This window comes from Castor canadensis, chromosome 13 (assembly GCF_047511655.1).
Source record: "Castor canadensis chromosome 13, mCasCan1.hap1v2, whole genome shotgun sequence".
NCBI classification, from domain to species: Eukaryota; Metazoa; Chordata; class Mammalia; order Rodentia; family Castoridae; genus Castor; species Castor canadensis.
Genome location: NC_133398.1, coordinates 106,040,730 through 106,063,441, shown reverse-complemented (window position 1 = coordinate 106,063,441; position 22,712 = coordinate 106,040,730). Strand labels below are relative to the sequence as shown.

Sequence of the window (22,712 nt, the reverse complement as noted above, 5' to 3'; positions counted from 1 at the left end):
TTGTTATTCCTTCCCTCCATGACAACACTGGGACAGGGAACTGGAAGTCCCTGCATACAGTAAGATAAGTAAAGGAATAAAAGATACAAAGATAAAGAAAGAAGAAAAAAAACTGCCATTGTACATAGACTGCATGATTGTCTATGAAGAAAATCTGAATCAATAACAAAATACCTCCTTTAACTGATAAACAATTATGTAAGGTTCCAAGAAACAAAGTTAATAGACAAAATTCATCACTTTCATTTATACCAGCATTGAATACATGGAATTTGAAAGTTAAAACAATGCCAATTATATTAACATCTTCAAAAATTGAGTACTTATATTCAATGAAATACTTAGGTTTAAATCTAACAAAGTATGTAAAGGTCTATGTGAGGAAATCCGCAAAAGTCTGATTAAAAATAACTCAGTAAAAGGAGAAGATATTCCATGTTCATGAATAGGAAGACTCAATATTGTCGAGATGTCAGTTCTTCCCAAACTGATCTCTAGAGTGAAGACAATCCCAATCCTATTCTTTGCAGATTATGTTGTGGGTATCAACAAATGTTCTCTAAAGTTTATATGGAGAAGAAAGAGATACAGAGTAGCCAACATAATATTGAAAAAGGACAAATTTGGAGGTTGGCAACTACTAAACTTAATGACATACCACAAAGTTATAGCAATCAAGATGCTTTGGTATTAGTGGAAGAATAGACAATAGATCAATGCAAGAGAATATGGATTCCAGAAATAGATCCACACAAATACTGTCATCTGAACTTTAACAAGGAGCAATGAAGAGGAGATAACATTTTAACAGATGTTCCTGGAGCAACTGGGCATTCACATGAAAAAAAATCTACACAGAATCTTTATACCCTTTAAAAATTAGCTCAAAATGCATTACAGACTTAAATATAAAACAGGAAACTATAAAACTTTTAGAAAACAATATAGAAAAAAATCTAGACCACCTTGGGTTTGACAATGACTTCTTAGGTACAACACCAAAGGCACAATCCATGAAAGAAAGAATTGTTAACCTGGACTTCATTAAAATTTAAAAATTCTGTGCTGTGAAAGACACTCTCAAAAGAGATTGAGAAGACTAGCCATGGATTGGGAGAAAAATCTTTGTAAAAATACATCTGATAAGACACTGCTATCCAAAATACACAAAGAAATATTCAAACTAAGCAATGACAAAACAAATAATCCAGTAAAAATGACTCAAAGTCCAATACAGGGACCTCCACAAAGAAGATAGCCGTTGGGAAATAAGCATACGTAAAATCTTCTGCATCGTATGTCATCAGGGAAATGCAAATTAAAATCACAGTGGGATGCGAGTATACCACACCTATCAGAATGTCCAAAATCCAGGACACTGACAACACCAAACGCTGGGAAAGAGGCTGAGCAACAGGAAATCTCTCTCACTGCCTGGGGGATGCAAAATGGTATGGCTACGAGAGAGTTTGGTGGTTTTTCTTATAAGTAAACACATTCTTACCATGCAATCTACCTATGACACTCCTTGGTATTTACCTAAAGGAGTTGAAAACTGATGTCTGCGCAAAAACCCGCACACAGATGTTTATAACAGTTTTATTCTTCATCACACAAACTTGGAAGTAACAAAAATGTCTTCAGTAGGTCAACAGATAAAGTGTGGTACACCCAAGTAGTGCTGTAAAGAAAAGAGCCATCAAGCCATGGAAAGCCATGGAAGAAATTTAAATGCATATTACTAAGTGAAAGAAGCCAATCTGAAAGGTCAACATGCTGTTATGACTCCAACTATACCATGCTCTGAATTACAGAGAAAGTAAAAAGATCAATGATGACCAGGGTTTGGCGGGGAAGGAATGGGGAGGATTAGGGGGGTACAGAAGATTTTTAGGGCAATGAAACTACTGCTTGATACTGTAATAGTGGGTGCTTATCATCCACAGGTATGTATATATCCATGTCCAAACCCAAAGGATATATAATAGCAAGAGCAAACTCTACTGTAAACTATGGACTTTGGCTGATGATGCACCATTGTAACCAATAGACCACTTTGGCCGGGGATGTTGATAGTTGCGGGTAGGGAGGAGGTAGGGCATATATGGGAAACCTCTGGCTCTTTCACTCAGTTTTGTTGCAACCCTAACATTTCTCTTAAAAATTAAGTCTATTAAAAACAAAGAATAGACTCAATGAGCAACCTAAGAGTGTTGACTTCAGCTAGAACAGATGGAGGAGGTGGGTAAGATTTTACACAGAAGAGAAAACAATGTCTCCCTTGTTGGAACAAGGCTACTTCAGAGCCTCTGCAAATTTTCATGGTAAGGAATTTCTTCTTTGGTTTGATCTCTGGAGACCATTATTGCTAAAAAAAAAAAAAAATGCTATTATTTTAAATAGACTCCCAAGGTTCCAAAGTGATTAATTGAGCTAGCCTTTTCTGAGGCAGGGGCACACACACACAGCATCATGGACTGCAGTCAGCAGGCTTCTCTCCCAGTGTCACAACTGGGGAGGGCTGAGCTGGGGCTAGGGTCGGGGTGTTGGAGGCAGAAGACAGGCACAGGTTGCATGGCAGGTACATTCCTGTCAAACTCAGGTGTGGAGCCCCTGTGGCCCGCAGACAACCACAATCTGGCTTATCATTTGTGTCCTTCCTCCTGGAAACCTCTTATGGTTCCCCAGATGGCTGGTGAGAAGGCATGGAGTCCTCCTCTGGCCATGACCTATTTCCAGGCCTAAAGCAGGCACTGACAATGCCATGGGATAGAAAGAGGACCCTCACAGAAGTCCTTCCAGGGTTGGAGAAAAACAGCAGTCATGTGAGGTGGGAGGTACCTGTCTGAGAGGGGCACAGTGGACAGCCAACCTCAGGTAGCAGATTTTGTGAGAAGGACATAGAGGTCTAGGGTTGGGGACACAACCCAGACCCCCTCACTAACTCCTGCAGCTCTCCCTCAGCAATGACTAAGTCATGCATGGACACCCGTTGAGCTACATTAATGCATCAGGGTAGAACTCTGCTCTTTGGGCTCTGCACTTGGTGACTGTCAGAATTGCCTGGTGGTGGGAGCCTGAAGGGAAGCCTCCTGCCCTCTTGTTGGTACATCTGAGCCTTCTAGGACACTTGGGAATTGGGAAGATGCAGTGGTCCCTAAGCCACTGTGCTGCAGGCTTCATTGACCTCATATGGTCAGTTTGCACTGAACTTACATGCTCTTGTAAAAGCTGGAGGTGGCTAACCCAGCGCTTTGGAATGCTGGCAGTCCTGGGCTTATGTGCAGCTTTTGTTCTAATCGCATGGGAGGTACAGTCGTCCTTCAGAATCCCAGGGGATTGTTTCCAGGACCCCCTGCAGATACCCAAATCCAGGGATGCTCAATCTCCTTATATAAAATGGCATAGTATTCACATATAACCTACACAATCCTCCTCCTAGACTTTAAATAATCTCTAGATTATTCAATGTAAATGCTGTGTAAATAGTTATTATACTGTATTGTTCAGGGAACAGTGACAAGAAAAAGTCTGTGCATGTTTAGTACAGACATAATTTTCCCCCAGTTGGTTCCATGTCTGTAGGAAGCACAGATTCAGAGGGCTGACTGTCTACCTGTTGTTAGCATGGACTCTCACAGTCAATTCTACCTTCAAAATGATGTCTTAGGAGCTCTGTGGCTGGATAAAATAGCAGAGTCTCACCCCAGGAATATAACTCAGGGACTCCCCCTGTCCCTCAAAGCCCTTCTGTGATCCTAGCCCCACCCTTGGGAGCCTAGGCAATCTTGGAGGTGTGCTATCCCCAGGAGGCCTCCAGGATGCCATTTGAGGAGTCACTAGAAGAAACACAAGGAAATCCTTACTTTACTGCTCAAAGAGGGAGGTGGGGCCACCACACTCAATTTCTTTAATGCCATCTGCCCCAGAAACATCCTCAGTGACCAAGGACACCACCAAATCCATTCACAGAGGGGAACAGGAACGCAGCCTTCCCACAAAACAACCTCATACATTCATAAAACTCCACAAACCCAGAGCAAAGCTGGAGAAAAAGAGGAAGTGCAGGCAGGAAATGAGCAGCTGGCTTTCCCTACAGTCTGCCTGCGCCTAGGTGGGAAGCAGAGGCCCAGATGCTCACCTGCCTTGGGTACTCCTAGGGTGAGGCTCCTCCATCCCTTGTAAGGTGGAAACTGTGTGCTTCCATCGCCACCTTGTGGCCAGAAGAACACAATGGTGGGGAATTTGAATTTTTCCATTCAACGCTGGTGTCTGGAAACATTTTCTTAGTCAGGCAACAACTTGTCACCCAGAGCCCTGTGTGGATGCCCAAAATGTGTAACAGAAAGGAGGCAGGAGGGAGCAAGCTCCAGAGCACTCCCAGAAGTCCACTCTGCCCCTTGGGGTTGCCCAAAGCAGGACTGGAAGATGGTCCTTTCTAGCTAACACCTCCATGTGCTGGGGAAGTCACACAACTACCCAGAGCCATGGGTGACTCGATAATTATGGTCACACCATATTCTCTATTTCCAAGGCCCAGAATAGAAGTTGGCATGTCATCTACTAGACTGAGCAGAAGCCTCTTTCATTCTGCTGGGCAGATAGCCCTGCCTCACCCCACACACCAGTAGGGACCAACCATGATGTTGACAGAATTGGGTCCTCAGCAGAGAAGCTGGCAGGAACCTGCATAGCCTGAGGCACGGCTCAAGAGCATTGGCCATCCCCCAGGGGCCCAGAAGTCTGGAAGAAGATGAAAGGACCTCCAAGATGCAGGGAAAGGAGGAATCCTGCCCCACTGCCCAGCTTAGGACAGGGGGAGGTGGGGATTATGGTGCCCATGGCCTTCTCCAGGCCTGTTGCCCAAGCCTGGCTGCCATTACCTGTGGCACGGTGGGATTCTTGAGGCATGTGGTTGATTCGAGTGCAGAGGCTGCACCTGGCAGCATCTTCTTAGGGCAGGGGCAGGGGCAGGGACAGGCTTTCTCGGTGTGATGCAAACCATCTTAGAGTCAGATTTGCTTGGGGCCTCAGTCACACCCAACTCTGCTCTGTATGATGAGATCTGGTTGGCTGTCAGGTATGACCAACTTGATAAGGCTTATCAGTATGGTCTCTGGGCTGTTCATAATATTTTTATTTTTATTTTTGGTGGTACTTGGGTCTGAACTCGGTCTCACACTTGCTGGACAGTGCTCTACCACTTGAACCACTCCCCTAGCCCTTTTTCGCTGTAGTTGTTTTTCAGATAGGGTCTTGTGCTTTAGTCCAAGACTAGCCTTGAACCATGATCCTCCTACCTATGCCTCTTGCATAGCCGGAATTACAGACGCATGCCATCATGCCCAGTTTGTTGGTTGACATAGGGTTTCACTAGTTATTTGCCCAGGTTGGTCTCAAAGTGTGATCCTCCTGATCTCCAAATCCTGAAACTTACAGTATTTTTAGTCATTTGAGAAAGAGTTTGAAAGTAGAGGAGACTCAGGTCCCATGGACAAAAGGAAGTTCGGTGTAAAGGAAACAAGTTCCAGACATCCAGAAGGACTGGGCTTATGTGGGACCAGGAACGTCTAGGAACCTGAAAAACAACTCAAAAATGGGGTAAGGGGTAATCAAAATAATTAACAAATATGACATTTGTTCTAATTTTCCAAATCCATTATTTAAGATTATAACCATCTCTTTGTTTCTATTCTCCATCACAACCTCCAGAAAATTCGTTTGGTGTGAGGGAGGTAGAAATCCTTCCTGGTAATTTCTCTTTTTACTTTCTGTGTTAGTCAGCTTTCCACCACTGTGACAAAACAACTTAAGACAATCAACTTACAAAGAGGAAAGGTTTGCTGGGTGCTGGTGGCTCATACCTGTAATCCTAGCTACTCAGGAGGCAGAAATCAGGAGGATTGTGGTTTGAAGCCAGCCTGGACAAATAGTTTATGAGACCCTATCTTGTAAATACCCATTGCCAAAAAAAAAAAAAAGGACTGGTGGAGTGGCTTAAGGTATAGGCCCTGAGTTCAAGCCCCAGGACTGAAAAGACAGAAAGAGAGAGAGAGAGGATTATTTTGGCTCACAGTATCGGAGACTTCCATCCATGGTGGGTTGGCCCATACTTGGGAGCTGCTTGTGACAAAACAGCACATCATGGTGGGAGCAGGTAGGGAGCCAGGAAGCAAAAAAGAAAGAACAAAAGGGGCTGGGGTCCTAATATCCCTTTTGTCCCCAGTGATCTAACTTCCTCCCACTAGGCCCCACCTCCTAAAGATTCCACCATCTCTTAACAGTGCCAAGCTGAGGACCAAAGTTTTTAACCCATGGGCCTCTAGAGAACATTCCAGATCCAAACTACAGCACTTCCTGTTCTTATCTACCATGCAGAACTGAGGTAGAAGTTAAATTTTCAAGTTTGATTCACATCTAGATTATTTATTTGTGTTTCAGTGACCATGCAACCAGAACAGCATCAGAGGGAACTATCCAGCGGGGAAAGCTCACTGCTCAAGAAATCACCAGTCTTGGGTTCGAATCCTGCCTCTACTGCTAAGGTGCTGTGTTCTACTGCCAAGTTACCTCACATGTCCTTCCTCATCTTCACAAGATCCTGTGGACTAGACCCATGGATCTCAACTTGAATGGCGTCTAAAGCTCCCAGTGGGTTGATAAAAGCTCCCACTGCTGACCCCTTACCCAGGGTTTCCAACCAGAAGCAGGTAGCCTGAGAACCTGCATTTCTGTCCAAGTTCCAGGCGGTGCTAAGGCTGCTAGACATGGACCCTGAGAACAGCTGGGCTAGAACAAGGCTGGAAGTTGTGTTAGTGTACTTTGCATTGTTAAGTGGAATGAGCCATTTCTTCTCAGTTCCCTCAGCCTCTCCCATGATCCAAACAACAAAGTGATGCTCTCAAGTGGCCCCTTTGATATGTGAACAGCCCAGTGATCTCAAGCCCTTTCTCCCCAGATGCACAAAGCAGTTACCTAGGCCCTTGTACCTTGTTAAGTATTGTCAGGGGTACTGTCGTGCCTTTTACCCATGAAAAGAGAACTGGAGCAGTGACAAGAAGTTGGTTTTGTGCACCTGTCACGTGCCAGTCTGGCCCTCCTAACAGTGTCCCTGATGTCAAGGAACTGACCTCTCTTGTAAATGATCACAAGTCCTACCTCACAGCCCTGTTATTAGAATTAAATGATTAGTTTGCCGGAAGTGGTAAGTGCAGTGCATGGCCCCTTGGAAGGGCTCAGATGCATCACTATTGTGATTTTCTTACCATCCTGGGCTATCTATCCTCTCCCTGGAGGCAGCAGGCATCTGAGAATGATCTGTGCAGAGAAGTGACATCAGCAGAGTCCCCTGATGACAGGCAGGGGGAGTCACTAGAAGTCAGATAGGGAAAAGCAGCAGCTTTCAGAATTATTTTGGGCAGTTTGGTGAATCTTTGGAGAAGCAGGAGCAGTTCCTGAACTGGGCAGTAGAAAGGAACCCAGGAGATGGCTGGAGCCTGGAGGTACAGACCAGGAACTTTGCTGCAAACTATGGTGACTGTGTTGCCTAGGAAACATGTGAGTGGAGTTGCCTTGCATACAATTAGAAACACTGTTTCAAGATTCTTAAAAGTATACTCACCCTGAGGCAGCATAGATGAGAGAAATTGAAGCATGGGAAATAGCAGCCAGGAATTTACAAACAAGCATTGTACTAATGAACAGCTCAATTAAAAACACATAGATAACTGCTTTCTTTGCTCTAAGCCTTACACCTCCTCTAACAAGCTGCAACATTTAGTAAAAAGGGGGAAAAAAAAGGGTGGGGAAGAGCAGCTCTCTCCTCTGGACCTTGTCCCCTTGCCCAAAAATAATTATTGCACTCTAAGAACAGAGTAAGGATATTGTAAAGAAAGATACTCATCCGGGGAAAGAACTCTGAGAAAATGACTCCTCTGAGCATAAAAAGTATCTACTAGAAAAATACTTATCACAAGAATGGACACCTGTCCTGAAGGGAGCACCTGGCAGTACCCATCCTTTGTTCAAAGGGATGTTCAAACACCTATGTCAATAGTGACCCAAATTGAATGAGCAGATCAACCTTGAAATCTGGGCCTAATTGATGAGACCGTGTAGCAGCAAAAATAGTTATTTATACTAGAACAAAGGGGAGCACTTGTCCTAAGGTGAATTATAGCCAAAACCCATAACCCACCTTTCACACCATATACACCCCTGATGTCCAAACTGCTCAGGGGTCTCCTTTGGAGCACCCACACTCTACCTATTAGAGTGAGCCTTTGTTCTCTGTTGCTCGTTAATAAAGCTCTGCCAACTTTTCTTTACTATTATGACTTGTCCAAAATTTTTATTCTGTGATCAAAGTCAAGGACCTACAGCAAAGTTGGGGGTGGAGGGTCCCTAACTTAAAAGGAAATGTTGCAAACACCAGCCACCTGAAGCAAATCAATGATAGGTGATTTCATCTGGCCTTTCTAAAAGGTTATATTGGAATGGGCAAAGCCATCAGCCAAGATAAGTCCTAATTAAAAGTTGGGTTACATGGGAACAGTGTGCTGCTGCCCTTTGTCTACTGACTTCAGCTGGACCACTGGAAGTCCCCAAACCCACCCAAAGGTTCATTCCTGAATCTAACCTAAGCCAGGTGAGATATAAACCCAACCCAGAAATGCTGCCTGAGCTTCCACTAGGTCTGAAATGAAGACGTGATTCAGGTCCTTCTGAGAAGCAATGGTTGGATCACAGGGCTGTTGCTACAATGCCAGGAGCCAAGCTTAGGATTTTTTTATACCCACTGCTCACCCACCCGGAGTCCACCCCTATGCACACATGCACTAGTTTTTCACTCAAATGATGATCTTGACCCTGAATCTCTGCCCAGGTGGGGCCCTGGATATGTTGCCCCTCCCTGCTCCCTTGGTCTCCCTGACCAGCCATGTTCAGAAAAGGGCAAAACTGTAGGGCTCCCTTGGACCCTTTTAGTTCAGCCTCCTGGGCCCCATTCCTGGGTCAAACTTCCTTTCCTTCCTATCGTCAAGATACTGGAAAAACTATCATCCCCAAATTTGCCCAAGAGTAAGCAAAGCCTGTTCCTGAGAAGAGAAGAAAAAGAAAGGTAAAGAATTGACTGTGGTAACCAATAAAGAAATGCCTAGGGAATATCAGCAATCAGCACATTTTCAGAGCCATAGCGGAGTCATGGATACATTGTCTCCCAGTTCCCTGGGGTCAGGTGCTTCTGGCCATCTGCATAACTACAGAGAGAAGGAAGGAACATTCCCCATCCATTACCGAGTGAGGAGGATGCTAAAGAAACATACCTGTATGTTTCCATTTCTTTAATTTTGCTTGATTTTTAAATCGTCATAGAAAATAACTAGAGATGGGTGAAGCACTGATACACAAGGGGAAAAGAAAGAAGAAAAAGGCTATGTATATATGCATATAAGATCTATATCCCTCACATATAGAGAACACAAACTTTGTAACACAATTAAGAAAAACTCCCAGAACATAGAGCAAAAATTTAAAGAATAGGAAACTTGAGGGACTTGGGGGAAAGACAAGAGACAGCAGCTCAGTCCAAGAGGTCAACCTGCTCACCCAGGAATTCTGAAAGGAATGAATACACAAAGCAGGACATTACCAAAGAAGGCATATGTGAAAATTGCTCTGATTAAAGAAAAACACAAGTCTTCTGATTGAAAAAGGCTATCAACTCCCTAGAAAAGTGAGCGGAAAAGATCCACACTTAGATTCATGACTACATCATTGCAGATATAAAGGAAAAAGAAAAAGTTAACCCTTTCCAGAAACACATAACCACAAGGAATGAAGAATCAGACAGCTATACTATAACCAACTATTCTGTGAATGAAAAGTGATTTCAAAGCACATTTTCAAATATGTAAGGATAAGAAAGTTTCTTGCAGAAGCAACCCAGTAAGATGGGAGTGAGCGTCAAGAAAGAAGAAGATATGAGATACACAAAGGCTGAAACCCACGGGAGAGTTCAGTAAAATATGTCCCTAAGAAGATGGGCTTGCTTTAGAAGCCTTAGTCCTCTTCAGAAGCCCACATGTCATCATGTGTGTTCAGATAATAGTTGGAATGACCACAGTACTGAGTAACAGTGATGACATCATAAGGAAAACATAGCTTTTCTTATCTCAAGCTCATTTAGAAACTTCATAATTAATGGATTGAAAAAGCAATTTTATAAAAGAATACATATATGTTGCAATGTTGGATGTAAGGTATAGGAATATAACATATGTATGATATATTGACAACAACACAAAGGAGGTGGTGAGAGAAAAGCTACATTGGCTAAGACAACTTCAGATGTTGAGGTAATAGTTACACCAATGTATCATTGGGTTTATAACATTAGCAGTTATAGTATGTATGGCAATAATATCCCACAAAAGAAGGAAAGGGAACACAGAGTGCTCTATGGGAGTAATATTTCAATGCATCACAAGAATTAAGCTGGTTGTAATAGCTTGTTTTGATTGTCAACTTTGCTGAATTGAGACTTATCTAGGAGATTAGTAAAGCGCAACTCTGGGTATGTCTGGGAAGGTATTTCCAAAGACTACAAAATCATGAGGGCTCTAAGCTAACAAATGCATTACTTTCTTGATGGAGTCAAAATATGATGGTATTGCAGGGTGGTGAAAGATAGAAGGTGGGGCCTCATTGGAGGAAGCAGGTCACTGGAGGCATACCCTTAGAGGTTGTATCTTGCCCTGGCCCCTTTCCTGTGTGCCCATGTTCTGTTTCTTGACTCCATGATGAGAACTGCTCGGTTCTACCATGCCCTCCCTACTATGACGAGTTACATCTCTGAAACCATGAGCCAAAATAAATCCTTCCTCCCTTAAGTTGTTCCTTAAAGTGTTTTGGTCACAGTTACAATAAAACTGACTAATACAGTAGAGTAAATATGAAGCTGATTCTGTCAAATTAAAATACACATGGCAAACTGTGGAGGTACAGGGAAACTTCTCTCTCCTCTTGGCATTCAGTTACATGTGGGTATTCCTTTGTGAGCAGGCATTACAGGAAGACACAAGAAGGATTGGACCCTTTCTTCCTGAATGCTCACCAGAAAAGTCAGAGAGAGGAACATCTGAATCAGGGACCCAGAAAGCTCCACACAAAAACTGGTCTGAACCACCAAGTGTAAGCTGCTTCCTAGCAGAGCAGAGCTCCAGGAAGGGGAGGACTGGAGAATAGAGCATGTGGACTGGAACATTCTCCCTCAGTGGTGAATCTTCATGGCTTCCCCATCATAGGACCAGATAATTAAAAGGTCCAGAGATTCCGGCCTGTGAACAGTTTACAAGTGATCCCATCAACTTCTCTTACCATATCACCTACCTCCTAGTTCCTAGGGAACAACACAAGGAAAACAGGAAGCCAAGACAGTACATGCCTGGTAGCTGACCACTGATTTTAAGTTTCTTTTTGTCATCAGGCAGATCAGTTCTCTCTCTCCCTTTCTCTCCTTCTTCTTCTTTCTCTATTTGCACCTTGTACAATTTGTTTTGGGTAGGTGTTTGTTTGCTAGATATTATTTTCTTTCTCACTATACCTTTAGCTGGATCTTTTCTGTGTATTTACTTCTTGCTTCTCATTCCCTCTTCTATTTACTTTAGCCTCTTATACTTCTATCTTTATTTCTCATTATATCTTGTACTATTCACTAGTGTTATCTCTCCTATTTTTTTTCCACTCTTACCTTTATTAACTGATACCTTCTTGTTCATGTAGTGTTATCTTTGCCTCTTTATTCCTCCAAGGATACTGGCCTTGTGGTGGTAGTTGTTCTTAAATAGTGGTTACTATATTTTCTTAGTGGGTGTGTTTATCAATTGTAATCACTTCTACAACTAGTCTTCTTCATGAGTGGTGCATGTGGTCAGGCCAAGTGTCTTGAGCACATTGGGCAAATGTTTGGCTATTAAGTCATATTCCCTACCCAGTGGCAAGAAACTGCACCACAACCCAGTCACTACTAGTCCTGCCTGACATTAAGAATACTTCATCTTAAAGAACACAGGAGATTAAAACCTCCAACCAAAAGTTTGTCCCCAAATGCATAAATCCCAGTGCAGAAATACAAGAAATATGAAAAACAAAGAAGGACATTTCCTCCAAAAGTCAATGGTTCCACAGCAATAGAACTCAATAATAGTGAAGTAGATGGAATCCTACACAAAGAATTCAAAATAATTATTATAAGAACAAGCTACAAAGTCAGAAGGCATGAACAAATGAATTGTAAATGAACTCAAAGAGTTCATTTCATTCAGCTCAAAGAGGAGCTGAATGAAATATGGAAGACAACAAAGAACATGAAGAGGAATTCAAAAAAGAAATTCTAAAAAAAATTTGAAATTTTGGAAATGAAAACCAAAGTCAAATAAAAATACGGTTGAAAGTTTCATCAACAGACTGGATCAAGAAGACAGAATTCTAGGACTTGGTGATTAGAACATTCAGACAATAATAAAGAAAGAAAACAAAGCATAAAAGATCCCTTGGGCATAATTAAAAGACAAAACCTATAAATTATGGGCATAGAATAAGGATAAGAGGTACAAACTAAAGGCATAGAAAACATATTTGATAAAATATCACAAAATATCCCAAATCAACAGAAGAAGATGGTCATCCAGGTACAGGAAGCCTTTAGAACACCAAACAAGACTAGAAATGACCCTCTCAACAACATATTATGGTCAAAACATCAAGTACTCAGAATAAGGAAAAATAACGAAAGCAGCAAAAGAAAGCATCAAGTCACATATAAAGGCAAACCCTTCAGAATAATAGCAGATTTCTCAACAGAAACTTTAAAATCCAGGAGGGTATGAAATGATGTATTTTAAGTCCTTTAAGAAAATAGCAGTCAACCTAGGTTACTGTACCTACCCGTCAAAGTTATCCCTCATAATTGAAGGAGAAATAAAAACCTTCCATGTAAACAAAAACTAAAGGAATTCATGACCACTAAGTTAGCACCACAGATCATACTTAAAGAAAGCCTACACACAGAAGAGGAAGATAAACAACAACCATAAAAATATGGGAAAGAATAAATCTCACTAGATAAGTAGATAAGCAAATGAGGACTAGGTAGGTGTCAATTAAACACTACAAAATGGCAGGAATTACTACATACCTTTTTTTTTTTTTTGGTGGCACTGGGGTTTGAACTCAGAGCCTCATTCTTGCTAGGCAGGCACTCTTACTGCTTGAGCCACACTTTCAGCCTTTTTGTGATGCATTTTTTTTTCAAGACAGGGTCTCACAAACTATTTGCCTAGTTCTGGCTCTAAACTGTGGTCCTCCTGATACTTGTCTTTTGGGTGGCTATGACTACAGGTGTGAGACACTGGTGCCCAGTACTACACACCTTTTAATAACTCTGAATGCTAATGGACTCAATTCTCTCATTAAAAGACATAGACTGGTGGACTGAATAAGTAAACAAGACCTAACCATATGCTGCAAAATAACCACAGGCTAAGTGAATGGATGGAAAAGGTATCCTAAGCAAAAACAAAACAAAAAACAAACAAAAACAAGCAGGAATAGCTACACTCACAGTTGACAAGCAGACTTCAACCCAAAATTAGTCAGAAGAGACAAAGGAGGTCACTTCACATTGAGAAAGGAGACATTCAATCAAAAGGATATCACAATTGATAAATGCACCAAACATCAGAAACATCAGGGTACCCAATTTCAAAAAACAAACACTGAAGAGCATTAAGGTATGGACAGAACCCATGCCCAACACAGTTGCAGTGTGTGCCTTCAATATTCACTCATACCAATGGATAAGTCATCCAGACCAAAAAAATCAGCAAAGAAACTTCAGAATTAAATGACACTATATCAAAGGGACTAAGCTGACATCTTACAGATCATTCCACCCAACAGCCACAAAATACATATTCTTCTAAGCATCCCATGGAACATTTTCCAAAATATATCACGTTTTAGGACATAAAGAAAATCTCAGGACTGGTGGAGTGGCTTAAGTGGTAGAGGGACCTGTCTGGCAAGTGTGAAACCCTGAGTTCAAACCCCAGTACCATCAAAAAAAAGAAAATCTCAACAAATACAAGAAAAGTGAAATAGCTTGTTGTATTTTATCAGCCCATGATGTAATAAAACTAGAAATCAACAGCAAAAGCAACTACAGAAAATATACAAACACATGGAGACTGAACAATACATTTAAAATTTTTTTATTTAATTGCTTTTACATTTACTCACATGTATATACATTGTTTGTGCCACTCCCGCCCCCTTCCAGGCAAAACCTATTCCACCCTCTTGTTCTCTAATTTTGTTGAGGAAAAAACATAAGAGATAATAAAAAAAAAAAGGCATAGTGTTTTGCTAGTTTGAGATGAAGAGAGCTATATAGAGAGATTCCTAGTGTTGCTTCCATGCACTTGTGTATTGCGACCCACATTGGTTCATCTCTGCCAGACTTCTTCACTACTTTCTGGTCACCTTCCCATGGTGGCCTCTGCCAGTTTAAGACTTTTACTTCTCTACAGTGAGCACATCAACCACAGTCAACTTTTAGGTTTCCTTCTCTTTCCCTATTCCTCCCGTGTGCATTTTCCCCTTAATGTGTGACCCATGTCCAATAATATTACTGCATTTGAACAATGCACTTTTGAATGACCAGTGGATCATCAAAGAAATAATGGGGAGAGGATTAAAAATTCCTAGAAGCAAATGAAAATGAAAATATAACTTAGCAGACCCTGTGGTATACAAAGAAAGCAGTTCTAAGAGGGAAGTTTTATAGTTACAATGCTTACATTAAAAAAATTGGAGATCTCAAATAAATAATGTAACAATGTACCTTAAGATCTTAGAAAAAAACAAGAACAAACTAACCCCAAAATTAGTAGAAGGAAAGAAATTATGAAGAGCTGAAATTAATGAAACAGAAAGTAAAAGAAGATCAATGAAACAAAGTGTTGGTTCTTTGAAAGGATAAACAAGGTAGACAAACCGCTAGCCAAACTCACCAAAAGAAAGAAAGAGAGATGCATATCAGCAAAAGCAAAAATAAAAAGGTGATCTTAAAACAGTTACCACTGAAATCCAGAGGATCATTAGGGAATATTTTGAAAATTTATACCCCAATAACTTGCAAATTCTAGAATAAATGAATAAATTTCTAGACACATAGGACCTGTAAAAAATGAACCAAGAAGATACAAACAACTTAAACAGTTCAATGACAAGCAATGAGTTTGAACAGTATTATAAAAAAAAAATCCTCCCCTCCCAACAAAGAAAAGCCCCAAACTGGATGGATTCTCTACTGAATTCTATAAGCCCTTTAAAGAACTAACACCAATGCTTCTAAAAATATTCTATGAAATACAAAGGGAAGCAACACTTCCAAACTCGTTCTATGAAGCCATTATTACCTGATACCAAAACCAGATAAGGAAACAACAAAGAAAGAAAACTATAGGCCAATTTCCTTGATGAACATAGATGCAAAAGTCCTAAAGAAAATATTTACAAATTGACTTCAACAACACATTAAGGAGACTATACACCATGATCAAGTTGGTTTCATTCCAAGAATGAAATGATGACTCAAAATACGCAAACACATGGAAACTAGCATCCATGTGTTAATATATTTTCTGTAGTTGTTTTTGCTGTTGATGTCTAGTTTTATTCCATCATGGGCTGATAAAATATAACAAGTTATTTCACTTTTCTTGTATTTGTTGAGATTTTCTTCCTTTTTTATCAATTTATTTTTGCTGGTACTGGGGTTTGAACTCATGGCCTCATGCTTGAAAGGATAAATAAATCTAATAAATATAAAGAAGCAAGGATGTTAGTCAAATAATCCCCTCAATAGATGCAGAAAAAGTCCTTGACAAAGTTTAGCATCCTTCATGAAAAAAGTCCTGAGGAAACTAGGAAAAGAAGGAACATACCTCAACATAATAAAGACCATATATGACATAAATATGTATATATATTACACACACATACATATATATATATCACACACACACACACAAAAAAAAATATATATATACATATAAAACCTATAACCAACATTGTACTAAATGGGAAGAAACTAAAAGAATTTCCTGTAAAATCAGGAATGAATAAGGGCGTCCATTATGACCACTTTTATTCAATATAGTGCTTGAATTCTTAGCCAGAGCCAAAAGGCAAGATAAAGAAATAAAAGGAATGCAAATAGGAAAGGAAGAAGTCAACCTATCCCTGTTTGCAGATGGTATGATCCTATACTTAAAAAATCCAAGATTCTTAGATGTGATAAACACTAAGTGGTGGATAAATGGCTTTTCTATACACCAACAATGAACTTACTGAAAAAGCCATCAGGAAAGCAACACCATTCACAGTTGCCGCAAGAAAACCTAGGTGTAAACATAACCAAAGATGATAAAGGTGTTTAATGAAAAGTATAAAGTACTGAAGAAAGAGATTGTAGAAGCCACTAGAAGATGGAAAGACATCTCATATTCATGAATAGGCAGAATAAATATTGCTAAAATGACCATACTACAAAAAGAATATACAAATTCAATGTAATCCCCATAAAATTCCATTGATATTGCTCACAGAAATAGAAAAAAACAATCCTAAAATTCATATGGAAACACAAAACACCCTGAATAGCCAAACCTACCCTGAACAAAACAAACAAAAAATAAAAACTGAAAAACAATCACAAACTTGACTTTATACTATAGAGACATGGTAACAAAACCAGCATGGTAGTGGCACAAAAACAGGCACATAAGCCATAGGAATAAAACAGAAGATCCATGAATAAGCCCAAATGGATTCTGCCATTTGATTTTTTACAAAGCCGCCAGAACATACATGGGAAAAAAATGCCTCTTTAACAAGTGGTGCTAGGAAAATTTGATCCACATGTAGAATACTGAAACTAGATCCCTGTCACTTACTCTGCACAAAAAAACGAACTCAGAATGGATCAAAGACCTTCATGTAGACTGGGACTTTGAAACTATGAGAGAAAAATGTTAGGGAAAGACTTGAAGATAAAATCACAGGTAAGGACTTTCTGAATAGTATTCCAATAGCTCAGGAAATAAGAGTGAGAATTGACAAATGGGATTGTATCAAAATAAAAATCCGCTCCACAATGAAAGAAAAAAAATAAACAGTGAAGAGACACCTGCAGAATAGGAGAAAGTCTTTGCCAAATATTCATCCAACAGGGAATTAATAGGTAGAGCACAAAAAAAAAGAACTCAAAAACTTAAACAGCGTAAAACCAAATAAGCCAATCAATAAACACGCAATGCAACTGAACAGAAACTTTCTAATGAAAAAGTACAAATGGCCAATAAATACATGAAAAATGTTCAACATCCTTACCCATAAAAGAAATGCCAATCAAAACCACATTGAGATTCTATCTTACTCCAATCAGAATGGCTGTCATCAAGAAAACAAACAACAACAAATGCTGGTAAAGATGCAGGGGAAAAGGAAATCTTATCCACTGCTAGTGGGAATGTAAATTAGTCCAGCTACTATGGAAATCAATATGAAGGTTCCTTAAAACTTCTAAAATAGAATTATAGTATGATCTAGCCACATCACTTAAGGTATACACCCAAAAGAATCAAAATCAGCTTACTATAGAGATACCTGAAATTCCCGTTTATTATGGCATTATTCACAATAGCCAAATATTTCCATATCTAGCCAAATATTTCAGCTATATGCCCATGAGTAGATGAATGGAAAAAGAGACCCAAGCCACGTGAGTAGAACGTACCCACCAGATGACAGATGAATAGGGGGTATTAGAGGCCAAGTAGAGTGTCAAGAAAGGCATCATCATCAGGGAGGAGGCTACACAGCCCAGTAGGGGAAGCCAGAGTCTGGGGAGGGGAGTGGACATCTAGGTGACAGGGTGGACCAGTGTGGGGTGTCAGAGCATGAGTAGGGTAAGGTAAGAAGCCATATGGGGATGATCAGCAGAAGGAGTAGGTGCCCAGACAAGGTAAGAAGGGTACCCATGATAGACAAGGAGAAGCAGCCAAGATGGGAGAAGGGTTACGTATGAGTGGTACTGGACAAGTAAGTGAAGATATTAAAGATAGTGGGAGTCAGGCTACTCATCATTGGAGAAGGGAGTTATACACGCCGAAAAGAGGAGACAACCGATAATCAATCTGTGATATTGGATTGGAATTGAAATTCATGGTTCCCAATATATACAGATAGATATGGAAATAAACATAGACAATAATGTATATGTGTGCATTATTGTGTGGAGGTGTGAGTGTGTGTATGTAGAGGCTGGTGTGTGTGTGTGTGTGTGTGTGGTGTGGCAGTGTGTGTGCCTGCTCTAACTAACCATTAAGAGGCCCAGGGACAGCAACACTCTTGTTAAGGTTTGGATAAGTGTCCCCTGAAGGTCCCTGTGTTAAAGGATTTGTCTCCAGCCTGTGATGCTACTGGTGGAATCTTTACAAGGTAGGGCATAGTTGGAAGTTTTCTGGTCCCTTAAGGGCATGCCTTTGAAAGGGATATTGGGACCTTAGCCTCTCTGTCCTTCCCCTTTCTCTCTCAATCTCTCTCTCTCTCTTTTTCTTCTCTTCTTGCTTCCTGGTTGACATGAGGTGAGCAGCTGCCTCCAGCAGTACCAAATGACCATGGACTGAAATATCTAAAAGCATGAGCCAAAAAGAAACTTTTCCTCCTTTCAAGTTGATTATCTCAGGAATTTTGTCACCATGGTAGGGAGCCAACACAATCCCAAAAAGCATAGCTTGTGCATGAGCTTAGTTTCTAGAGACCATTCCCCTTATGAAAGCTCCAGGTGTCCTTGGGAGAAAAGTCAGCTTGCAGGATTAGTGGTAGAGGATGAGGCTGTTACAGGGATGGAGGTGCTCAAAGAATGATGAGAACATATACAAAGGGCACAGAAGCCAGTTGAAGGAGCATCAGGATAAATACACTAACAGATTAGAATCCAATGAGTAAATTTGGGAATTATGAATTCTAACAAAAAGAATCAATATAACTGAAATTTTTACTAGCAACCAGAGTGTTTGGATAGTTCCACATACCTTCCACCCAATGTTTCTTAATTACAAAGGAAAGAGGAGAAAGTCTCCAGTGGGGAAGCCTGACAAATGCCTCCTGAATGAAGCCATCAAAGAGAACACTCAGTCATTTCCACCAGCAGATACCCTATGTCATTTCTGTGAAAGAGCAGCAAGATGCAGACCCAAAGAGTGAGAGTATCAGTCAGTGTTCTGGTGCTGTGACAAAAGTCCTGAGATAAATCAACTTTAAGGAGGGAAAGTTTACTTTGGCTCAAATTTAGAGGCTCCAGTCCATGGTCCTTTGCTCTGTTGCTTTGGACTTGTGACTGCACTGGTACATCATGGTGGAAGTGAGTGGCAGAGGAGGCTATCTACCTCCTGACAGCTGGGAAGCAAAGAGAAAAAAAGGGGCTGGGTTCCCAATATCTCTTTCAAGAGCAGGTACCCAATAACCTAACTTCCTCCCACCAGGCCCCACCTCCTAAAGGCTTGACCATTTCCGAAATAGCACTTAACACCTGGGTTTGGAAGACATTTAAGGATGCATCCGAAGCACCCAGTCCTCCAAATTGAGGACTGCTCCAGGTTGAAGGAGGCAGATGTGACAACAAAATGCACAATTCTGAGCAGGACTCTTGAAATAAAAGGCATTGTTAGATAATTGGAGAAACACAAATGGGCTCAGAAGATTAGACGGTAGCAATTTTGATTTCTTGGTGGTTTGAACAGGTGGACACAGAAGATGGACAGCACCTGGGTCCTGAGCCACCCAATAATCAGATGAGGCTGGGTACACACAGGGACTGGGCATGCGTCAGGACTGAAGTTCTACTGGGTGAAGCGTGAAGGAGTCAGGCTTTATTTGCTCCTGTAACACAGCCCAGACTGACTGATACAAATGAAATCTTACAATAACAAGGCATAGTAAGAGGAGGGGCTCGAGGGCCACCTTTTAAATGGACATACAATACTTGTACAAATGTAGGCCCAATGTGATGTGATACATGTATACATTGTGCAGTGATCAGGTCAGGGTAATTAGCATATCCATCACCTCACACATGTACCATTTCTTTGTGGTGAGAACACTCAATCTTCTCTTCTAGATTTTTGAAATACAGAATGCATTATTTTTAGCTATAATAACCCTACTGTTGACCTACTCTCCCAGTTCCCCTTTTCCCAGCCTCCCTGGCCTCTGATAATCACTATTTTACTCTCTACTTTTATGAAATAACTTTCATAGATTCCATGGTAAATGAGAGTGTGCAATATTTGCCTAGATTATTTCACTTAACCTAATGTTCTGCAGGTTCATGCGATGTTGTGACAAATGACAGGATTCCATCCTTTGGGGGCTAAGTAGTATTCCTGTGTGTGTATGTGTGTGTTAGGTTGATTCTGCTACTGTGACGAGTACTGCAGTAAACATGGGAGTGCAGGTGTATCTGTGACATATTGATTTCATTTTCTTTGGGCAGTGAGATTGATCATACATGTTCTACTTTAAATTTTTTGAAGGAAACTCCATACCGTTTTCCATAGCATCTGTACAATTTACCTTCCCACCCAGAGTGTGTAATGGCTCTCTTTCTGTGTGTTTACCAGTATTCATTATTTTGGTCTTTTTGATAACAGGCACAATAACTTGGTGAGGTGACATCGTGTGGTTTTGATTTGCATCTCCCTGGTGATAAGTGATGTTGAGCATTTTTTCCCAACCTGTTGGTCATTTGTAGGTCTTTTGAAAAATGTCTTTCTAGCTCTTTTGTCTAATTTTTTAATTGGACTTTTTCTATTGATTTGAATTTTTATATATTGTGGACACTATCCTCTTAGCAGATAAACACTTGGCAAATACTTTTTCCGATTCTTAGGTTGTTTCTTCACTCTGCTGATTGTTTCCTTTGCTATGTAGAAGCCTTTAAATTTGATGCAATCTCATTTTTCTATTTTGCCTTTATTGTCACAATTTTAGAGTCTTACCCAATTAAAAAAAGTCCTTTCTTCTTTTTTAAAGTTATTCTCAAGATAAAAGAAATAGCTAAGAAGTGTGGGAATATTGGAGTGTTGTCATTTCTTTGTGATTTAATGGGTAAACGCCCCAGTGTGTGCTCTGAAATGTGCAATAACCAGAGACCACATGAATGAAGGCCAGGGAGAACCCAGCCACTTGTGCAAGCTCACCCCACTGGGATGGTATTACAAAGCCAAATGATGAACCAATGATGAATGACTCAGGGCATAATTTCAAGCACACATAGGCCGACTGAGTGATTCAGAAGATGCTGAAAAGAAAAAACGGGTAGGGAGAGGAGGTTTCAGACTGCCTCTCTGAAGCCTAACTCTCAGACCCAGTCACTGCTCTTTCAGCTGTTATTTTAGGGTCTTTTATTTTCAGCACCTTACCAAGGAAGTGCAGAATCTGTCCCAAGTGGCCTTCTCACCTGGTTTCCAGTGACCTCAGCGCATGGTGGGAGGGCCTCAGAGGCATGCAGACTCTGGATTAAATTTAGATGCAGAACTGTTTTGCATCCTTCTTTCTGTGCGTAATCTGTTCTGCCAAGTTTTCCCCTTTATAGTCAGGGACCAGCCAATTACCATGAAAATCAGATGAATAAATATTGAATAGAATGTGTTCTGCGTCTATTTTGGTGTCCTCACAGCAAGGGAGCAACATACGTTTTTAATTAAGTCTTTCCTTTCCATTTTCTTTTCAGCTAAAGCTATCCTCCATCAGATCAATTAAACCAGATAATCAGATTCAGCTAAAAGCCCCCCAAAAGAATAGTCATTAGTAGGTATGACTTAACAAGTGTTCCCAACTGCACTGCAAATTTCTCCTCCAAACCTGAAATTATATGAACAGCACAGCTTTGGGATTGGCTTGTGTGGACAGAGTTTGACCATATTATTACAACCCTATTACCTCATTTTCTACACCATCTTGATACTGATTTGAATGTACAACATATATATTGTTAGTAGAGTATCTTTCTCTTTCAAAAGCATTCTTTGGTCTAAAAAGACTAAATGAACAGAAATGTAACCATCTTTGTTTTGTATGATGACATATTTAGCTAGATTTAGCCATATCATGTTTTTAAATAGCCCAGATTTCAACTGAAATATTTATATTCTCATAAAATTGCTTGATAATTTTCTCTCCTGTTTTCTTTTTATAAAACTACAAGTGAATTGGTGGACAGCTTATGCAAAGACAGAACTCTGGGCTGGTTCCATTTAGAAAACTTGGTTTGTGGTTCTGCAACTGCACACCACATCGAATGTGCTGCTATACTTAGTAGGGTATGATGTCCCCAGGTCATCTGTTTGGATTCTCAATTCCTAACCTGTAAGAGCCTGGGTTGGTCAAGCACTCATCGGTTGAACACCTCTGTGTGCCAGGTACTGGGCCCAAAGCAGAAAATTACTGCAAAAATAAGATTGCTACTCATACGGAGGTTATATTCTAGTGGAAGGGGGAATCAAATAATCAAATTAACAACTGAGCAAATGCTTGTTTGTGATAAGTGTATTAAAAAATAAGTCAGAATAAAGAAATAGAGTATC

At 40.6% G+C, this 22,712-nt stretch overlaps 1 protein-coding gene across 2 annotated transcripts in view; it reads right to left on the bottom strand.

The window, feature by feature from the left end:
- LOC141415550 (SHC-transforming protein 3-like) overlaps positions 1-22,712 on the bottom strand; it is a 169,922-nt gene that overhangs the window by 7,849 nt on the left and 139,361 nt on the right. The window lies entirely within an intron of this gene.